This window comes from Bombus affinis, unplaced genomic scaffold (genome assembly GCF_024516045.1).
Source record: "Bombus affinis isolate iyBomAffi1 unplaced genomic scaffold, iyBomAffi1.2 ctg00000097.1, whole genome shotgun sequence".
Taxonomy (NCBI): domain Eukaryota; kingdom Metazoa; phylum Arthropoda; class Insecta; order Hymenoptera; family Apidae; genus Bombus; species Bombus affinis.
In genome coordinates, this window is record NW_026108839.1 from 488,702 (window position 1) to 508,751 (window position 20,050).

Consider the following 20,050-nt stretch of genomic DNA (forward strand, 5'->3'; position numbering starts at 1 on the left):
AGCGTGCAACAGTCACAATTTCCAAGCTATACATATACCTTATATTGCCTTACATATATTTCGTGTTAGTACCAAATTTTGTCAGCCATTTCGGACATCACATTGCACTGTACTATGAGGAAATAGTACTATTTATGTGAAACTATTGGTAAACTGTAGACATTTGTCAGGAGCAATAGGATAAAGACTTCCGGCTCCTCGGTCTGGTGCGAATATTTCAATGTCCCCATGTGCCAAACCGTTGGATTGTGACACACCTCTCCGCGTCCCTCGCTCGCCGAGTTCGCTCGAAAGCTATAGCCTAACCTAAAACCAATCCCTCTTGCGTTAGTCATTCGACATGGTGGCGACTTATTTCAAATTTGGGAACGTGTCGGATCGGATGTGAGGTTGGACTAGATTTTTACGAGCGAGCGGAGCGAGCGAGCAACTGTCACAATTTCCAAGCTATACATATACCTTATATTGCCTTGCTTATATTTCGTGTTAGTACCTAATTTTGTCAGCCATTTCGGACATCACATTGCACTGTACTATGAGGAAATAGTACTATTTATGTGAAACTATTGGTAAACCGTAAACATTTGTCAGAAGGCAATAGGATAAAGACTTCCGGCTCCTCGGGCTGGTGCGAATATTTCAATGTCCCCATGTGCCAAACCGTTGGATTGTGACACACCTCTCCGCGTCACTCGCTCGCCGTGCTCGCTCGAAAGCTATAGCCTAACCTAAAACCAATCCATCTTCCGTTGATTATTCGAAATGGTGGCGACATGTTTCGAATTTGCGAACGTGTCGGATCGGTTGTGAGGTTGGACCAGATTTTTACGAGCGAGCGGAGCGAGCGTGCAACAGTCACAATTTCCAAGCTATACATATACCTTATATTGCTTTGCATATATTTCGTGTTAGTACCTAATTTTGTCAGCCATTTCGGACATCACATTGCACTGTACTATGAGGAAATAGTACAATTTATGTGAAACTATTCGTAAACTGTAAACATTTGTCAGTAGCAAAAGAATAAAGACTTCAGGCTCCTCGGGCTGGTGCGAATATTTCAATGTCCGTATGTGCCAAACCGTTGGTTTGTGACACACCTTTACGCGTCTCTCGCTCGCTGCGCTCGCACGAAAGCTATAGCCCAACCTAAAACCAATCCATCTACCGTTCATTATTCGATATGGTGGCGACATGTTTCGAATTTGCGAACGTGTCGGATCGGTTGTGAGGTTGGACCAGATTTTTACGAGCGAGCGGAGCGAGCGTGCAACGGTCACAATTTCCAAGCTATACACATACCATATATTGCCTTGCATATATTTCGTGTTAGTACCTAATTTTGTCAGCCATTTCGGACATCACATTGCACTGTACTATGAGGAAATAGTACTATTTATGTGAAACTATTGGTAAACTGTAGACATTTGTCAGGAGCAATAGGATAATGACTTCCGGCTCCTCGGGCTGGTGCGAATATTTCAATGTCCCCATGTGCCAAACCGTTGGATTGTGATACACCTCTCCGAGTCACTCGCTCGCCGTGCTCGCTCGAAAGCTATAGCCAAACCTAAAACCAATCCATCTTCCTTTCATTATTCGATATGGCGGCGACATGTTTCGAATTTGCGAACGTGTCGGATCGGTTGTGAAGTTGGACCAGATTTTTACGAGCGAGCGGAGCGAGCGTGCAACAGTCACAATTTCCAAGCCATACATATACCTTATATTGCCTTGCATATATTTCGTGTTAGCACCTAATTTTGTCAGCCATTTCGGACATCACATTGCACTGTTATATGTGGAAATATTACTATTTATGTGAAACTATTCATAAACTGTAAACATTTGTCAGTAGGCAATAGGATAAAGACTTCCGGCTCCTCGGGCTGGTGCGGTTGTTTCAATGTCCGTATGTGCCAAACCGTTGGTTTGTGACACACATTTACGCGTCTCTCGCTCGCTGCGCTCGCTCGAAAACTATAGCCTAACCTAAAACCAATCCATCTTGCGTTCATTATTCGATATGGTGGCGACATATTTCAAATTTGCCAACGTGACGGATCGGTTGTGAGGTTGGACTAGATTTTTACGAGCGAGCGGAGCGAGCGAGCAACGGTCACAATTTCCAATCTATACTTGTACCATATATTGCCTTGCATATATTTCGTGCTAGTACCTAATTTTGTCTGCCTTTTCGGACATCACATTGCACTGTACTATGAGGAAACGGTACTAATTATGTGAAACAGTTGGTAAACCGTAAACATTTGTCAGAAGGCAATAGGATAAAGACTTTCGGCTCCTCGGGCTGGTGCGAATATTTCAATGTCCGTATGTGCCAAACCGTTGGTTTGTGACACACCATTACGCGTCTCCCGCTCGCTGCTTTCGCACGAAAGCTATAGCCTAACCTAAAACCAGTGCATCTTCCGTTCATTATTCGATATGGTGGCGACATGTTTCGAATTTGCGAACGTGTCGGATCGGTTGTGATGTTGGACTAGATTTTTACGAGCGAGCGGAGCGAGCGTGCAACGGTCACAATTTCCAAGCTATACATATACCTTATATTGCCTTGCTTATATTTCGTGTTATTACCTAATTTTGTCGGCCATTTCGGACATCACATTGCACTGTTATATGTGGAAATAGTACTATTTATGTGAAACTATTAATAAACTGTAAACATTTGTCAGTAGGCAATAGGATAAAGACTTCCGGCTCCTCGGGCTGGTGCGAATGTTTCAATGTCCGTATGTGCCAAACCGTTGGTATGTGACACACATTTAGGCGTCTCTCTCTCGCTGCGCTGGCTCGAAAACTATAGCCAAACCTAAAACCAATCCATCTTCCGTTCATTATTCGATATGATGGCGACATGTGTCGAATTTGCGAACGTGTCGGATCGGTTGTGAGGTTGGACCAGATTTTTACGAGCGAGCGGAGCGAGCGTGCAACAGTTACAATTTCCAAGCTATACATATACCTTATATTGCCTTGCATATATTTCGTGTTAGCACCTAATTTTGTCGGCCATTTCGGACATCACATTGCACTGTTATATGTGGAAATATTACTATTTATGTGAAACTACTCATAAACTGTAAACATTTGTCAGTGGGCAATAGGATAAAGACTTCCGGCTCCTCGAGCTGGTGCGGTTGTTTCAATGTCCGTATGTGCCAAACCGTTGGATTGTGACACACCTCTCCGCGTCCCTCGCTCGCCGTGCTCGCTCGAAAGCTATAGCCTAACCTAAAACCAATCCATCTTCCGTTCATTATTCGATATGGTGGCGACATGTTTCGAATTTGCGAACGTGTCGGATCGGTTGTGAGGTTGGACCAGATTTTTACGAGCGAGCGGAGCAAGCGTGCAACAGTCACAATTTCCAATCTATACATATACCATATATTGCCTTGCATATATTTCGTGCTAGTACCTAATTTTGTCAGCCATTTCGGACATCACATTGCACTGTACTATGAGGAAATAGTACTATTTATGTGAAACTATTGGTAAACTGTAAACATTTGTCAGGAGCAATAGGATAAAGACTTCCGGCTCCTCGGGCTGGTGCGAATATTTCAATGTCCCCATATGCCAAACCGTTGGATTGTGACACACCTCTCCGCGTCCCTCGCTCGCCGTGCTCGCTCGAAAGCTATAGCCTAACCTAAAACCAATCCATCTTCCGTTCATTATTCGATATGGTGGCGACATGTTTCGAATTTGCGAACGTGACGGATCGGTTGTGAGGTTGGACCAGATTTTTACGAGCGAGCGGAGCAAGCGTGCAACAGTCACAATTTCCAAGCTATACATATACCTTATATTGCCTTGCATATATTTCGTGTTAGTACCAAATTTTGTCAGCCATTTCGGACATCACATTGCACTGTTATATGTGGAAATAGTACTATTTATGTGAAACTATTCATAAACTGTAAACATTTGTCAGTAGGCAATAGGATAAAGACTTCCGGCTCCTCGGGCTGGTGCGAATGTTTCAATGTCCGTATGTGCCAAACCGTTGTTTGTGACACACATTTAGGCGTCTCTCGCTCGCTGCGCTCGCTCGAAAACTGTAGCGTAACCTAAAACCAATCCATCTTCCGTTCATTATTCGATATGGTGGCGACATGTTTCGAATTTGCGAACGTGTGGGATCGGTTGAGAGGTTGGACTAGATTTTTACGAGCGAGCGGAGCGAGCGAGCAACGGTCACAATTTCCAAGCCATTCAGATACCTTATATTGCCTTGCATATATTTCGTGTTATTACCTAATTTTGTCAGCCATTTCGGACATCACATTGCACTGTACTATGAGGAAATAGTACTATTTATGTGAAACTATTGGCAAACTGTGAACATTTGTCAGTAGCAATAGGATAGATACGTCCGGCTCCTCGGTCTGGTGCGAATATTTCAATGTCCCCATATGCCAAACCGTTGGATTGTGACACACCTCTCCGCGTCCCTCGCTCGCCGTGCTCGCTCGAAAGCTATAGCCTAACCTAAAACCAATCCCTCTTGCGTTAGTCATTCGACATGGAGGCGACTTATTTCAAATTTTGGAACGTGTCGGATCGGATGTGAGGTTGGACTAAATTTTTACGAGCGAGCGGGGCGAGCGAGCAACGGTCACAATTTCCAAGCTATACATATACCTTATATTGCCTTGCATATATTTCGTGTTAGTACCTAATTTTGTCAGCCATTTCGGACATCACATTGCACTGTACTATGAGGAAATAGTACTATATATGTGAAACTATTCATAAATTGTAAACATTTGTGAGTAGGCAATAGGATAAAGACTTCCGGCTGCTCGGGCTGGTGCGAATATTTCAATGTCCCCATGTGCCAAACCGTTGGTTTATGACACACCTTTACGCGTCTCTCGCTCGCTGCGCACGCTCGAAAACTATAGCCTAACCTAAAACCAATCTATCTTGCGTTCATTATTCGATATGGTGGCGACATGTTTCGAATTTGCGAACGTGTCGGATCGGTTGTGATGTTGGACCAGATTTTTACGAGCGAGCGGAGCGAGCGTGCAACGGTCACAATTTCCAAGCTATACATATAGCTTATATTGCCTTCCATATATTTCGTGTTAGCACCTAATTTTGTCAGCCATTTCGGACATCACATTGCACTGTTATATGTGGAAATATTACTATTTATGTGAAACTATTGGTAAACTGTAAACATTTGTCAGTAGCAATAGCATAAAGACTTCCGGCTCCTCGGGATGGTGCGAATATTTCAATGTCCACATATGCCAAACCGTTGGATTGTGACACACCTCTCCGCATCCCTCGCTCGCCGTGCTCGCTCGAAAGCTATAGCCAAACCTATAACCAATCCATCTTCCGTTCATTATTCGATATGGTGGCGACATGTTTCGAATTTGCGAACCTGTCGGATCGGTTGTGAGGTTGGACCAGATTTTTACGAGCGAGCGGAGCGAGCGTGCAACGGTCACAATTTCCAAGCTATACATATACCTTATATTGCCTTGCATATATTTCGTGTTAGTACCTAATTTTGTCAGCCATTTCGGACATCACATTGCACTGTACCATGAGGAAATAGTACTATTTTTGTGAAACTATTGTTAAACTGTAAACATTTGTCAGTAGCAGTAGGATAAAGACTTCCGGCTCCTCGGGCTGGTGCGAATATTTCAATGTCCACATATGCCAAACCGTTGGATTGTGACACACCTCTCCGCGTCCCTCGCTCGCCGTGCTCGCTCGAAAGCTATAGCCAAACCTAAAACCAATCTATCTTGCGTTCATTATTCGATATGGTGGCGACATGTTTCGAATTTGCGAACGTGTCGGATCGGTTGTGATGTTGGACCAGATTTTTACGAGCGAGCGGAGCGAGCGAGCTACGGTCAAAATTTTCAAGCTATACAGATACCTTATATTGCCTTGCATATATTTCGTGTTAGTACCTAATTTTGTCAGCCATTTCGGACATCACATTGCACTGTACTATGAGGAAATAGTACTATTTATGTGAAACTATTCATAGATTGTAAACATTTGGCAGTAGGCAATAGGATAAAGACTTCCGGCTGCTCGGGCTGGTGCGAATATTTCAATGTCCGTATGTGCCACGCCGTTGGTTTGTGACACAAATTTACGCGTCTCTCGCTCGCCGTGCTCGCTCGAAAGCTATAGCCTAACCTAAAACCAATCCCTCTTGCGTTAGTCATTCGACATGGAGGCGACTTATTTCAAATTTGGGAACGTGACGGATCGGAAGTGAGGTTGGACTAGATTTTTACGAGCGAGCGGAGCGAGCGAGCAACGGTCACAATTTCCAAGCCATTCAGATACCTTATATTGCCTTGCATATATTTCGTGTTATTACCTAATTTTGTCAGCCATTTCGGACATCACATTGCACTGTACTATGAGGAAATAGTACTATATATGTGAAACTATTCATAAATTGTAAACATTTGTCAGTAGGCAATAGGATAAAGACTTCCGGCTGCTCGGGCTGGTGCGAATATTTCAATGTCCCCATGTGCCAAACCGTTGGTTTATGACACACCTTTACGCGTCTCTCGCTCGCTGCGCTCGCTCGAAAACTATAGCCTATCCTAAAACCATTCCATCTTGCGTTCATTATTCGATATGGTGGCGACATGTTTCGAATTTGCGAACCTGTCGGATCGGTTGTGACGTTGGACCAGATTTTTACGAGCGAGCGGAGCGAGCGTGCAACGGTCACAATTTCCAAGCTATACATATACCATATATTGCCTTGCATATATTTCGTGCTAGTACGTAATTTGGTCTGCCATTTCGGACATCACATTGCACTGTACTATGTGGAAATAGTACCATTTATGTGAAACTATTGGTAAACTGTAAACATTTGTCAGTAGCAACAGGATAATGACTTCCGGCTCCTCGGGCTGGTGCGAATATTTCAATGTCCGCATGTGCCAAACCGTTGGTTTGTGACACATATTTACGCGTCTCTCGCTCGCTGCACTCGCTCGAAAAATATAGCCTAACCTAAAACCAATCTATCTTGCGTTCATTATTCGATATGGTGGCGACATGTTTCGAATTTGCGAACGTGTCGGATCGGTTGTGAGGTTGGACTAGATTTTTACGAGCGAGCGGCGCGTGCGTGCAACGGTCACAATTTCCAATCTATACATATACCATATATTGCCAAACATAGTTTTCGTGCTAGTACGTAATTTTGTCTGCCATTTCGGACATCACATTGCACTGTCCTATGAGGAAACGGTACTAATTATGTGAAACAGTTGGTAAACCGTAAACAATTATCAGAAGGCAATAGGATAAAGACTTTCGGCTCCTCGGGCTGGTGCGATTATTTCAATGTCCGTATGTGCGAAACCGTTCGTTTGTGACACAGCTTTACGCGTCTCCCGCTCGCTGCGCTCGCACGAATGCTATAGCCTAACCTAAAACCAGTGCATCTTCCGTTCATTATTCGATATGGTGGCGACATGTTTCGAATTTGCGAACGTGTCAGATCGGTTGTGAGGTTGGACTAGATTTTTACGAGCGAGCGGCGCGAGCGAGCAACGGTCACAATTTGCAAGCTATACATATACCTTATATTGCCTTGCATATATTTCGTGTTAGTACCTAATTTTGTCAGCCATTTCGGACATCACATTGCACTGTACTATGAGGAAATAGTACTATTTATGTGAAACTATTGGTAAACCGTAAACATTTGTCAGAAGGCAATAGGATAAAGACTTCCGGCTCCTCGGGCTGGTGCGAATATTTCAATGTCCCCATGTGCCAAACCGTTGGATTGTGACACACCTCTCCGCGTCACTCGCTCGCCGTGCTCGCTCGAAAGCTATAGCCTAACCTAAAACCAATCCATCTTCCGTTGATTATTCGAAATGGTGGCGACATGTTTCGAATTTGCGAACGTGTCGGATCGGTTGTGAGGTTGGACCAGATTTTTACGAGCGAGCGGAGCGAGCGTGCAACAGTCACAATTTCCAAGCTATACATATACCTTATATTGCTTTGCATATATTTCGTGTTAGTACCTAATTTTGTCAGCCATTTCGGACATCACATTGCACTGTACTATGAGGAAATAGTACAATTTATGTGAAACTATTCGTAAACTGTAAACATTTGTCAGTAGCAAAAGAATAAAGACTTCAGGCTCCTCGGGCTGGTGCGAATATTTCAATGTCCGTATGTGCCAAACCGTTGGTTTGTGACACACCTTTACGCGTCTCTCGCTCGCTGCGCTCGCACGAAAGCTATAGCCCAACCTAAAACCAATCCATCTACCGTTCATTATTCGATATGGTGGCGACATGTTTCGAATTTGCGAACGTGTCGGATCGGTTGTGAGGTTGGACCAGATTTTTACGAGCGAGCGGAGCGAGCGTGCAACGGTCACAATTTCCAAGCTATACACATACCATATATTGCCTTGCATATATTTCGTGTTAGTACCTAATTTTGTCAGCCATTTCGGACATCACATTGCACTGTACTATGAGGAAATAGTACTATTTATGTGAAACTATTGGTAAACTGTAGACATTTGTCAGGAGCAATAGGATAATGACTTCCGGCTCCTCGGGCTGGTGCGAATATTTCAATGTCCCCATGTGCCAAACCGTTGGATTGTGACACACCTCTCCGCGTCACTCGCTCGCCGTGCTCGCTCGAAAGCTACAGCCTAACCTAAAACCAATCCATCTTCCGTTCATTATTCGAAATGGTGGCGACATGTTTCGAATTTGCGAACGTGTCGGATCGGTTGTGAGGTTGGACCAGATTTTTACGAGCGAGCGGAGCGAGCGTGCAGCAGTCACAATTTCCAAGCTATACATATACCTTATATTGCCTTGCATATATTTCGTGTTAGTACCTAATTTTGTCAGCCATTTCGGACATCACATTGCACTGTACTATGAGGAAATAGTACTATTTATGTGAAACTATTGGTAACCTGTAGACATTTGTCAGGAGCAATAGGATAAAGACTTCCGGCTCCTCGGTCTGGTGCGAATATTTCAATGTCCCCATGTGCCAAACCGTTGGATTGTGATACACCTCTCCGAGTCACTCGCTCGCCGTGCTCGCTCGAAAGCTATAGCCAAACCTAAAACCAATCCATCTTCCTTTCATTATTCGATATGGCGGCGACATGTTTCGAATTTGCGAACGTGTCGGATCGGTTGTGAAGTTGGACCAGATTTTTACGAGCGAGCGGAGCGAGCGTGCAACAGTCACAATTTCCAAGCCATACATATACCTTATATTGCCTTGCATATATTTCGTGTTAGCACCTAATTTTGTCAGCCATTTCGGACATCACATTGCACTGTTATATGTGGAAATATTACTATTTATGTGAAACTATTCATAAACTGTAAACATTTGTCAGTAGGCAATAGGATAAAGACTTCCGGCTCCTCGGGCTGGTGCGGTTGTTTCAATGTCCGTATGTGCCAAACCGTTGGTTTGTGACACACATTTACGCGTCTCTCGCTCGCTGCGCTCGCTCGAAAACTATAGCCTAACCTAAAACCAATCCATCTTGCGTTCATTATTCGATATGGTGGCGACATATTTCAAATTTGCCAACGTGACGGATCGGTTGTGAGGTTGGACTAGATTTTTACGAGCGAGCGGAGCGAGCGAGCAACGGTCACAATTTCCAATCTATACTTGTACCATATATTGCCTTGCATATATTTCGTGCTAGTACCTAATTTTGTCTGCCTTTTCGGACATCACATTGCACTGTACTATGAGGAAACGGTACTAATTATGTGAAACAGTTGGTAAACCGTAAACATTTGTCAGAAGGCAATAGGATAAAGACTTTCGGCTCCTCGGGCTGGTGCGAATATTTCAATGTCCGTATGTGCCAAACCGTTGGTTTGTGACACACCATTACGCGTCTCCCGCTCGCTGCTTTCGCACGAAAGCTATAGCCTAACCTAAAACCAGTGCATCTTCCGTTCATTATTCGATATGGTGGCGACATGTTTCGAATTTGCGAACGTGTCGGATCGGTTGTGATGTTGGACTAGATTTTTACGAGCGAGCGGAGCGAGCGTGCAACGGTCACAATTTCCAAGCTATACATATACCTTATATTGCCTTGCTTATATTTCGTGTTATTACCTAATTTTGTCGGCCATTTCGGACATCACATTGCACTGTTATATGTGGAAATAGTACTATTTATGTGAAACTATTAATAAACTGTAAACATTTGTCAGTAGGCAATAGGATAAAGACTTCCGGCTCCTCGGGCTGGTGCGAATGTTTCAATGTCCCCATATGCCAAACCGTTGGATTGTGACACACCTCTCCGCGTCCCTCGCTCGCCGTGCTCGCTCGAAAGCTATAGCCTAACCTAAAACCAATCCATCTTCCGTTCATTATTCGATATGGTGGCGACATGTTTCGAATTTGCGAACGTGACGGATCGGTTGTGAGGTTGGACCAGATTTTTACGAGCGAGCGGAGCAAGCGTGCAACAGTCACAATTTCCAAGCTATACATATACCTTATATTGCCTTGCATATATTTCGTGTTAGTACCAAATTTTGTCAGCCATTTCGGACATCACATTGCACTGTTATATGTGGAAATAGTACTATTTATGTGAAACTATTCATAAACTGTAAACATTTGTCAGTAGGCAATAGGATAAAGACTTCCGGCTCCTCGGGCTGGTGCGAATGTTTCAATGTCCGTATGTGCCAAACCGTTGTTTGTGACACACATTTAGGCGTCTCTCGCTCGCTGCGCTCGCTCGAAAACTGTAGCGTAACCTAAAACCAATCCATCTTCCGTTCATTATTCGATATGGTGGCGACATGTTTCGAATTTGCGAACGTGTGGGATCGGTTGAGAGGTTGGACTAGATTTTTACGAGCGAGCGGAGCGAGCGAGCAACGGTCACAATTTCCAAGCCATTCAGATACCTTATATTGCCTTGCATATATTTCGTGTTATTACCTAATTTTGTCAGCCATTTCGGACATCACATTGCACTGTACTATGAGGAAATAGTACTATTTATGTGAAACTATTGGCAAACTGTGAACATTTGTCAGTAGCAATAGGATAGATACGTCCGGCTCCTCGGTCTGGTGCGAATATTTCAATGTCCCCATATGCCAAACCGTTGGATTGTGACACACCTCTCCGCGTCCCTCGCTCGCCGTGCTCGCTCGAAAGCTATAGCCTAACCTAAAACCAATCCCTCTTGCGTTAGTCATTCGACATGGAGGCGACTTATTTCAAATTTTGGAACGTGTCGGATCGGATGTGAGGTTGGACTAAATTTTTACGAGCGAGCGGGGCGAGCGAGCAACGGTCACAATTTCCAAGCTATACATATACCTTATATTGCCTTGCATATATTTCGTGTTAGTACCTAATTTTGTCAGCCATTTCGGACATCACATTGCACTGTACTATGAGGAAATAGTACTATATATGTGAAACTATTCATAAATTGTAAACATTTGTCAGTAGGCAATAGGATAAAGACTTCCGGCTGCTCGGGCTGGTGCGAATATTTCAATGTCCCCATGTGCCAAACCGTTGGTTTATGACACACCTTTACGCGTCTCTCGCTCGCTGCGCACGCTCGAAAACTATAGCCTAACCTAAAACCAATCTATCTTGCGTTCATTATTCGATATGGTGGCGACATGTTTCGAATTTGCGAACGTGTCGAATCGGTTGTGATGTTGGACCAGATTTTTACGAGCGAGCGGAGCGAGCGTGCAACGGTCACAATTTCCAAGCTATACATATAGCTTATATTGCCTTGCATATATTTCGTGTTAGCACCTAATTTTGTCAGCCATTTCGGACATCACATTGCACTGTTATATGTGGAAATATTACTATTTATGTGAAACTATTGGTAAACTGTAAACATTTGTCAGTAGCAATAGCATAAAGACTTCCGGCTCCTCGGGATGGTGCGAATATTTCAATGTCCACATATGCCAAACCGTTGTATTGTGACACACCTCTCCGCATCCCTCGCTCGCCGTGCTCGCTCGAAAGCTATAGCCAAACCTATAACCAATCCATCTTCCGTTCATTATTCGATATGGTGGCGACATGTTTCGAATTTGCGAACCTGTCGGATCGGTTGTGAGGTTGGACCAGATTTTTACGAGCGAGCGGAGCGAGCGTGCAACGGTCACAATTTCCAAGCTATACATATACCTTATATTGCCTTGCATATATTTCGTGTTAGTACCTAATTTTGTCAGCCATTTCGGACATCACATTGCACTGTACCATGAGGAAATAGTACTATTTTTGTGAAACTATTGTTAAACTGTAAACATTTGTCAGTAGCAGTAGGATAAAGACTTCCGGCTCCTCGGGCTGGTGCGAATATTTCAATGTCCACATATGCCAAACCGTTGGATTGTGACACACCTCTCCGCGTCCCTCGCTCGCCGTGCTCGCTCGAAAGCTATAGCCAAACCTAAAACCAATCTATCTTGCGTTCATTTTTCGATATGGTGGCGACATGTTTCGAATTTGCGAACGTGTCGGATCGGTTGTGATGTTGGACCAGATTTTTACGAGCGAGCGGAGCGAGCGAGCTACGGTCAAAATTTTCAAGCTATACATATACCTTATATTGCCTTGCATATATTTCGTGTTAGTACCTAATTTTGTCAGCCATTTCGGACATCACATTGCACTGTACTATGAGGAAATAGTACTATTTATGTGAAACTATTCATAGATTGTAAACATTTGGCAGTAGGCAATAGGATAAAGACTTCCGGCTGCTCGGGCTGGTGCGAATATTTCAATGTCCGTATGTGCCACGCCGTTGGTTTGTGACACAAATTTACGCGTCTCTCGCTCGCCGTGCTCGCTCGAAAGCTATAGCCTAACCTAAAACCAATCCCTCTTGCGTTAGTCATTCGACATGGAGGCGACTTATTTCAAATTTGGGAACGTGACGGATCGGAAGTGAGGTTGGACTAGATTTTTACGAGCGAGCGGAGCGAGCGAGCAACGGTCACAATTTCCAAGCCATTCAGATACCTTATATTGCCTTGCATATATTTCGTGTTATTACCTAATTTTGTCAGCCATTTCGGACATCACATTGCACTGTACTATGAGGAAATAGTACTATATATGTGAAACTATTCATAAATTGTAAACATTTGTCAGTAGGCAATAGGATAAAGACTTCCGGCTGCTCGGGCTGGTGCGAATATTTCAATGTCCCCATGTGCCAAACCGTTGGTTTATGACACACCTTTACGCGTCTCTCGCTCGCTGCGCTCGCTCGAAAACTATAGCCTATCCTAAAACCATTCCATCTTGCGTTCATTATTCGATATGGTGGCGACATGTTTCGAATTTGCGAACCTGTCGGATCGGTTGTGACGTTGGACCAGATTTTTACGAGCGAGCGGAGCGAGCGTGCAACGGTCACAATTTCCAAGCTATACATATACCATATATTGCCTTGCATATATTTCGTGCTAGTACGTAATTTTGTCTGCCATTTCGGACATCACATTGCACTGTACTATGTGGAAATAGTACCATTTATGTGAAACTATTGGTAAACTGTAAACATTTGTCAGTAGCAACAGGATAATGACTTCCGGCTCCTCGGGCTGGTGCGAATATTTCAATGTCCGCATGTGCCAAACCGTTGGTTTGTGACACATATTTACGCGTCTCTCGCTCGCTGCACTCGCTCGAAAAATATAGCCTAACCTAAAACCAATCTATCTTGCGTTCATTATTCGATATGGTGGCGACATGTTTCGAATTTGCGAACGTGTCGGATCGGTTGTGAGGTTGGACTAGATTTTTACGAGCGAGCGGCGCGTGCGTGCAACGGTCACAATTTCCAATCTATACATATACCATATATTGCCAAACATAGTTTTCGTGCTAGTACGTAATTTTGTCTGCCATTTCGGACATCACATTGCACTGTCCTATGAGGAAACGGTACTAATTATGTGAAACAGTTGGTAAACCGTAAACAATTATCAGAAGGCAATAGGATAAAGACTTTCGGCTCCTCGGGCTGGTGCGATTATTTCAATGTCCGTATGTGCGAAACCGTTCGTTTGTGACACAGCTTTACGCGTCTCCCGCTCGCTGCGCTCGCACGAATGCTATAGCCTAACCTAAAACCAGTGCATCTTCCGTTCATTATTCGATATGGTGGCGACATGTTTCGAATTTGCGAACGTGTCAGATCGGTTGTGAGGTTGGACTAGATTTTTACGAGCGAGCGGCGCGAGCGAGCAACGGTCACAATTTGCAAGCTATACATATACCTTATATTGCCTTGCATATATTTCGTGTTAGTACCTAATTTTGTCAGCCATTTCGGACATCACATTGCACTGTACTGTGAGGAAATAGTACTATTTTTGTGAAACTATTGGTAAACTGTAAACATTTGTCAGTAGCAGTAGGATAAAGACTTCCGGCTCCTCGGGCTGGTGCGAATATTTCAATGTCCACATATGCGAAACCGTTGGATTGTGACACACCTCTCCGCGTCCCTCGCTCACCGCGCTCGCTCGAAAGCTATAGCCTAACCTAAAACCAATCCATCTTCCGTTCATTATTCGATATGGTGGCGACATATTTCAAATTTGCGAACCTGTCGGATCGGTTGTGAGGTTGGACTAGATTTTTACGAGCGAGCGGCGCGTGCGTGCAACGGTCACAATTTCCAATCTATACATATACCATATATTGCCTTGCATAGTTTTCGTGCTAGTACCTAATTTTGTCAGCCATTTCGTACATCACATTGCTCTGTACTATGAGGAAATAGTACTATTTATGTGAAACTATTGGTAAACTGTAAACATTTGTCAGTAGCAATAGCAATAAGACTTCCGGCTCCTCGGGATGGTGCGAATATTTCAATGTCCACATATGCCAAACCGTTGGATTGTGACACACCTCTCCGCGTCCCTCGCTCGCCGTGCTCGCTCGAAAGCTATAGCCAAACCTATAACCAATCCATCTTCCGTTCATTATTCGATATGGTGGCGACATGTTTCGAATTTGCGAACGTGTCGGATCGGTTGTGAGGTTGGACCAGATTGTTACGAGCGAGCGGAGCGAGCGTGCAACAGTCACAATTTCCAAGCTATACATATACCTTATATTGCCTTGCATATATTTCGTGTTAGCAACTAATTTTGTCGGCCATTTCGGACATCACATTGCACTGTTATATGTGGAAATAGTACTATTTATGTGAAACATTTCATGAACTGTAAACATTTGTCAGTGGGCAATAGGATAATGACTTCCGGCTCCTCGGGCTGGTGCGAATATTTCATTGTCCGTATGTGCCAAACCGTTGGTTTGTGACACACCTTTACGCGTCTCTCGCTCGCTGCGCTCGCACGAAAGCTATAGCCTAACCTAAAACCAATCCATCTTCCGTTCATTATTCGATATGGTGGCGACATATTTCAAATTTGCGAACCTGTCGGATCGGTTGTGAGGTTGGACTAGATTTTTACGAGCGAGCGGAGCGAGCGAGCAACGCTCACAATTTCCAATCTATACATATACCATATATTGCCTTGCATAGTTTTCGTGCTAGTACCTAATTTTGTCAGCCATTTCGTACATCACATTGCTCTGTACTATGAGGAAATAGTACTATTTATGTGAAACTATTGGTAAACTGTAAACATTTGTCAGTAGCAATAGCAATAAGACTTCCGGCTCCTCGGGATGGTGCGAATATTTCAATGTCCACATATGCCAAACCGTTGGATTGTGACACACCTCTCCGCGTCCCTCGCTCGCCGTGCTCGCTCGAAAGCTATAGCCAAACCTATAACCAATCCATCTTCCGTTCATTATTCGATATGGTGGCGACATGTTTCGAATTTGCGAACGTGTCGGATCGGTTGTGAGGTTGGACCAGATTGTTACGAGCGAGCGGAGCGAGCGTGCAACAGTCACAATTTCCAAGCTATACATATACCTTATATTGCCTTGCATATATTTCGTGTTAGCAACTAATTTTGTCGGCCATTTCGGACATCACATTGCACTGTTATATGTGGAAATAGTACTATTTATGTGAAACATTTCATGAACTGTAAACATTTGTCAGTGGGCAATAGGATAATGACTTCCGGCTCCTCGGGCTGGTGCGAATATTTCATTGTCCGTATGTGCCAAACCGTTGGTTTGTGACACACCTTTACGCGTCTCTCGCTCGCTGCGCTCGCACGAAAGCTATAGCCAAACCTAAAACCAATCCATCTTCCGTTCATTATTCGATATGGTGGCGACACGTTTCGAATTTGCGAACGTGTCGGATCGGTTGTGATGTTGGACCAGATTTTTACGAGCGAGCGGAGCGAGCGTGCAACGGTCACAATTTCCAAGCTATACATATACCTTATATTGCCTTGCATATATTTCGTGTTAGCACCTAATTTTGTCAGCCATTTCGGACATCACATTGCACTGTTATATGTGGAAATATTACTATTTATGTGGAACTATTCATAAACTGTAAACATTTGTCAGTAGGCAATAGGATAAAGACTTCCGGCTCCTCGGGCTGGTGCGGTTGTTTCAATGTCCGCATGTGCCAAACCGTTGGTTTGTGACACACATTTACGCGTCTCTCGCTCGCTGCGCTCGCACGAAAGCTATAGCCTAACCTAAAACCAATCCATCTTCCGTTCATTATTCGATATGGTGGTGACATATTTCAAATTTGCGAACGTGTCGGATCGGTTGTGAGGTTGGACTAGATTTTTACGAGCGAGCGGAGAGTGCGAGCAACGGTCACAATTTCCAATCTATACATATACCATATATTGCCTAGCATAGTTTTCGTGCTAGTACGTAATTTTGTCTGCCATTTCGGACATCACATTGCACTGTACTATGAGGAAATAGTACTATTTATGTGAAACTATTCATAAATTGTAAACATTTGTCAGTAGGCAATAGGATAAAGACTTCCGGCTGCTCGGGCTGGTGCGAATATTTCAATGTCCGTATGTGCCACGCCGTTGGTTTGTGACACAAATTTACGCGTCTCTCGCTCGCCGTGCTCGCTCGAAAGCTATAGCCTAACCTAAAACCAATCCCTCTTGCGTTAGTCATTCGACATGGAGGCGACTTATTTCAAATTTGGGAACGTGACGGATCGGAAGTGAGGATGGACTACATTTTTACGAGCGAGCGGAGCGAGCGAGCAACGGTCACAATTTCCAAGCCATTCAGATACCTTATATTGCCTTGCATATATTTCGTGTTATTACCTAATTTTGTCAGCCATTTCGGACATCACATTGCACTGTACTATGAGGAAATAGTACTATTTATGTGAAACTATTGGCAAACTGTAAACATTTGTCAGTAGCAATAGGATAGATACGTCCGGCTCCTCGGGCTGGTGCGAATATTTCAATGTCGCCATATGCCAAACCGTTGGATTGTGACACACCTCTCCGCGTCCCTCGCTCGCCGTGCTCGCTCGAAAGCTATAGCCTAACCTAAAACCAATCCCTCTTGCGTTAGTCATTCGACATGGAGGCGACTTATTTCAAATTTTGGAACGTGTCGGATCGGATGTGAGGTTGGACTAAATTTTTACGAGCGAGCGGAGCGAGCGAGCAACGGTCACAATTTCCAAGCTATACATATACCTTATATTGCCTTGCATATATTTCGTGTTAGTACCTAATTTTGTCAGCCATTTCGGACATCACATTGCACTGTACTATGAGGAAATAGTACTATATATGTGAAACTATTCATAAATTGTAAACATTTGTCAGTAGGCAATAGGATAAAGACTTCCGGCTGCTCGGGCTGGTGCGAATATTTCAATATCCCCATGTGCCAAACCGTTGGTTTATGACACACCTTTACGCGTCTCTCGCTCGCTGCGCTCGCTCGAAAACTATAGCCTATCCTAAAACCAATCAATCTTGCGTTAGTCATTCGACATGGAGGCGACTTATTTCAAATTTGGGAACGTGTCGGATCGGATGTGAGGTTGGACTAAATTTTTACGAGCGAGCGGGGCAAGCGAGCAACGGTCACAATTTCCAAGCTATACATATACCTTATATTGCCTTGCATATATTTCGTGTTAGTACCTAATTTTGTCAGCCATTTCGGACATCACATTGCACTGTTACATGTGGAAATAGTACTATTTATGTGAAGCTATTCATAAACTGTAAACATTTGTCAGTAGCAATAGCAATAAGACTTCCGGCTCCTCGGGATGGTGCGAATATTTCAATGTCCACATATGCCAAACCGTTGGATTGTGACACACCTCTCCGCGTCCCTCGCTCGCCGTGCTCGCTCGAAAGCTATAGCCAAACCTATAACCAATCCATCTTCCGTTCATTATTCGATATGGTGGCGACATGTTTCGAATTTGCGAACGTGTCGGATCGGTTGTGAGGTTGGACCAGATTGTTACGAGCGAGCGGAGCGAGCGTGCAACAGTCACAATTTCCAAGCTATACATATACCTTATATTGCCTTGCATATATTTCGTGTTAGCAACTAATTTTGTCGGCCATTTCGGACATCACATTGCACTGTTATATGTGGAAATATTACTATTTATGTGGAACTATTCATAAACTGTAAACATTTGTCAGTAGGCAATAGGATAAAGACTTCCGGCTCCTCGGGCTGGTGCGGTTGTTTCAATGTCCGCATGTGCCAAACCGTTGGTTTGTGACACACATTTACGCGTCTCTCGCTCGCTGCGCTCGCACGAAAGCTATAGCCTAACCTAAAACCAATCCATCTTCCGTTCATTATTCGATATGGTGGTGACATATTTCAAATTTGCGAACGTGTCGGATCGGTTGCGAGATTGGACTAGATTTTTATGAGCGAGCGGAGAGTGCGAGCAACGGTCACAATTTCCAATCTATACATATATCATATATTGCCTAGCATAGTTTTCGTGCTAGTACGTAATTTTGTCTGCCATTTCGGACATCACATTGCACTGTACTATGAGGAAATAGTACTATTTATGTGAAACTATTCATAAATTGTAAACATTTGTCAGTAGGCAATAGGATAAAGACTTCCGGCTGCTCGGGCTGGTGCGAATATTTCAATGTCCGTATGTGCCACGCCGTTGGTTTGTGACACAAATTTACGCGTCTCTCGCTCGCCGTGCTCGCTCGAAAGCTATAGCCTAACCTAAAACCAATCCCTCTTGCGTTAGTCATTCGACATGGAGGCGACTTATTTCAAATTTGGGAACGTGACGGATCGGAAGTGAGGATGGACTACATTTTTACGAGCGAGCGGAGCGAGCGAGCAACGGTCACAATTTCCAAGCCATTCAGATACCTTATATTGCCTTGCATATATTTCGTGTTATTACCTAATTTTGTCAGCCATTTCGGACATCACATTGCACTGTACTATGAGGAAATAGTACTATTTATGTGAAACTATTGGCAAACTGTAAACATTTGTCAGTAGCAATAGGATAGATACGTCCGGCTCCTCGGGCTGGTGCGAATATTTCAATGTCGCCATATGCCAAACCGTTGGATTGTGACACACCTCTCCGCGTCCCTCGCTCGCCGTGCTCGCTCGAAAGCTATAGCCTAACCTAAAACCAATCCCTCTTGCGTTAGTCATTCGACATGGAGGCGACTTATTTCAAATTTTGGAACGTGTCGGATCGGATGTGAGGTTGGACTAAATTTTTACGAGCGAGCGGAGCGAGCGAGCAACGGTCACAATTTCCAAGCTATACATATACCTTATATTGCCTTGCATATATTTCGTGTTAGTACCTAATTTTGTCAGCCATTTCGGACATCACATTGCACTGTACTATGAGGAAATAGTACTATATATGTGAAACTATTCATAAATTGTAAACATTTGTCAGTAGGCAATAGGATAAAGACTTCCGGCTGCTCGGGCTGGTGCGAATATTTCAATATCCCCATGTGCCAAA

The 20,050-nt window shown here is 43.9% G+C and overlaps 1 long non-coding RNA gene across 3 annotated transcripts in view; it reads right to left on the reverse strand.

The window, feature by feature from the left end:
- LOC126927390 (uncharacterized) overlaps nucleotides 1–19,787 on the reverse strand; it is a 44,319-nt gene extending 24,532 nt beyond the window's left edge. For 2 of the 3 annotated variants that reach the window (XR_007715433.1, XR_007715435.1), the window contains exons 1-2: nucleotides 17,540–17,667; nucleotides 307–679 (exon numbers count right to left, since the gene is read on the reverse strand). This is a non-coding gene — a long non-coding RNA (uncharacterized LOC126927390). Of the gene's footprint in view, nucleotides 1–306; nucleotides 680–17,539; nucleotides 17,668–19,647 lie in introns of those variants that run through there. The other variant, XR_007715434.1, reaches the window with a different exon arrangement.
- Nucleotides 19,788–20,050: the final 263 nt, after the last annotated feature.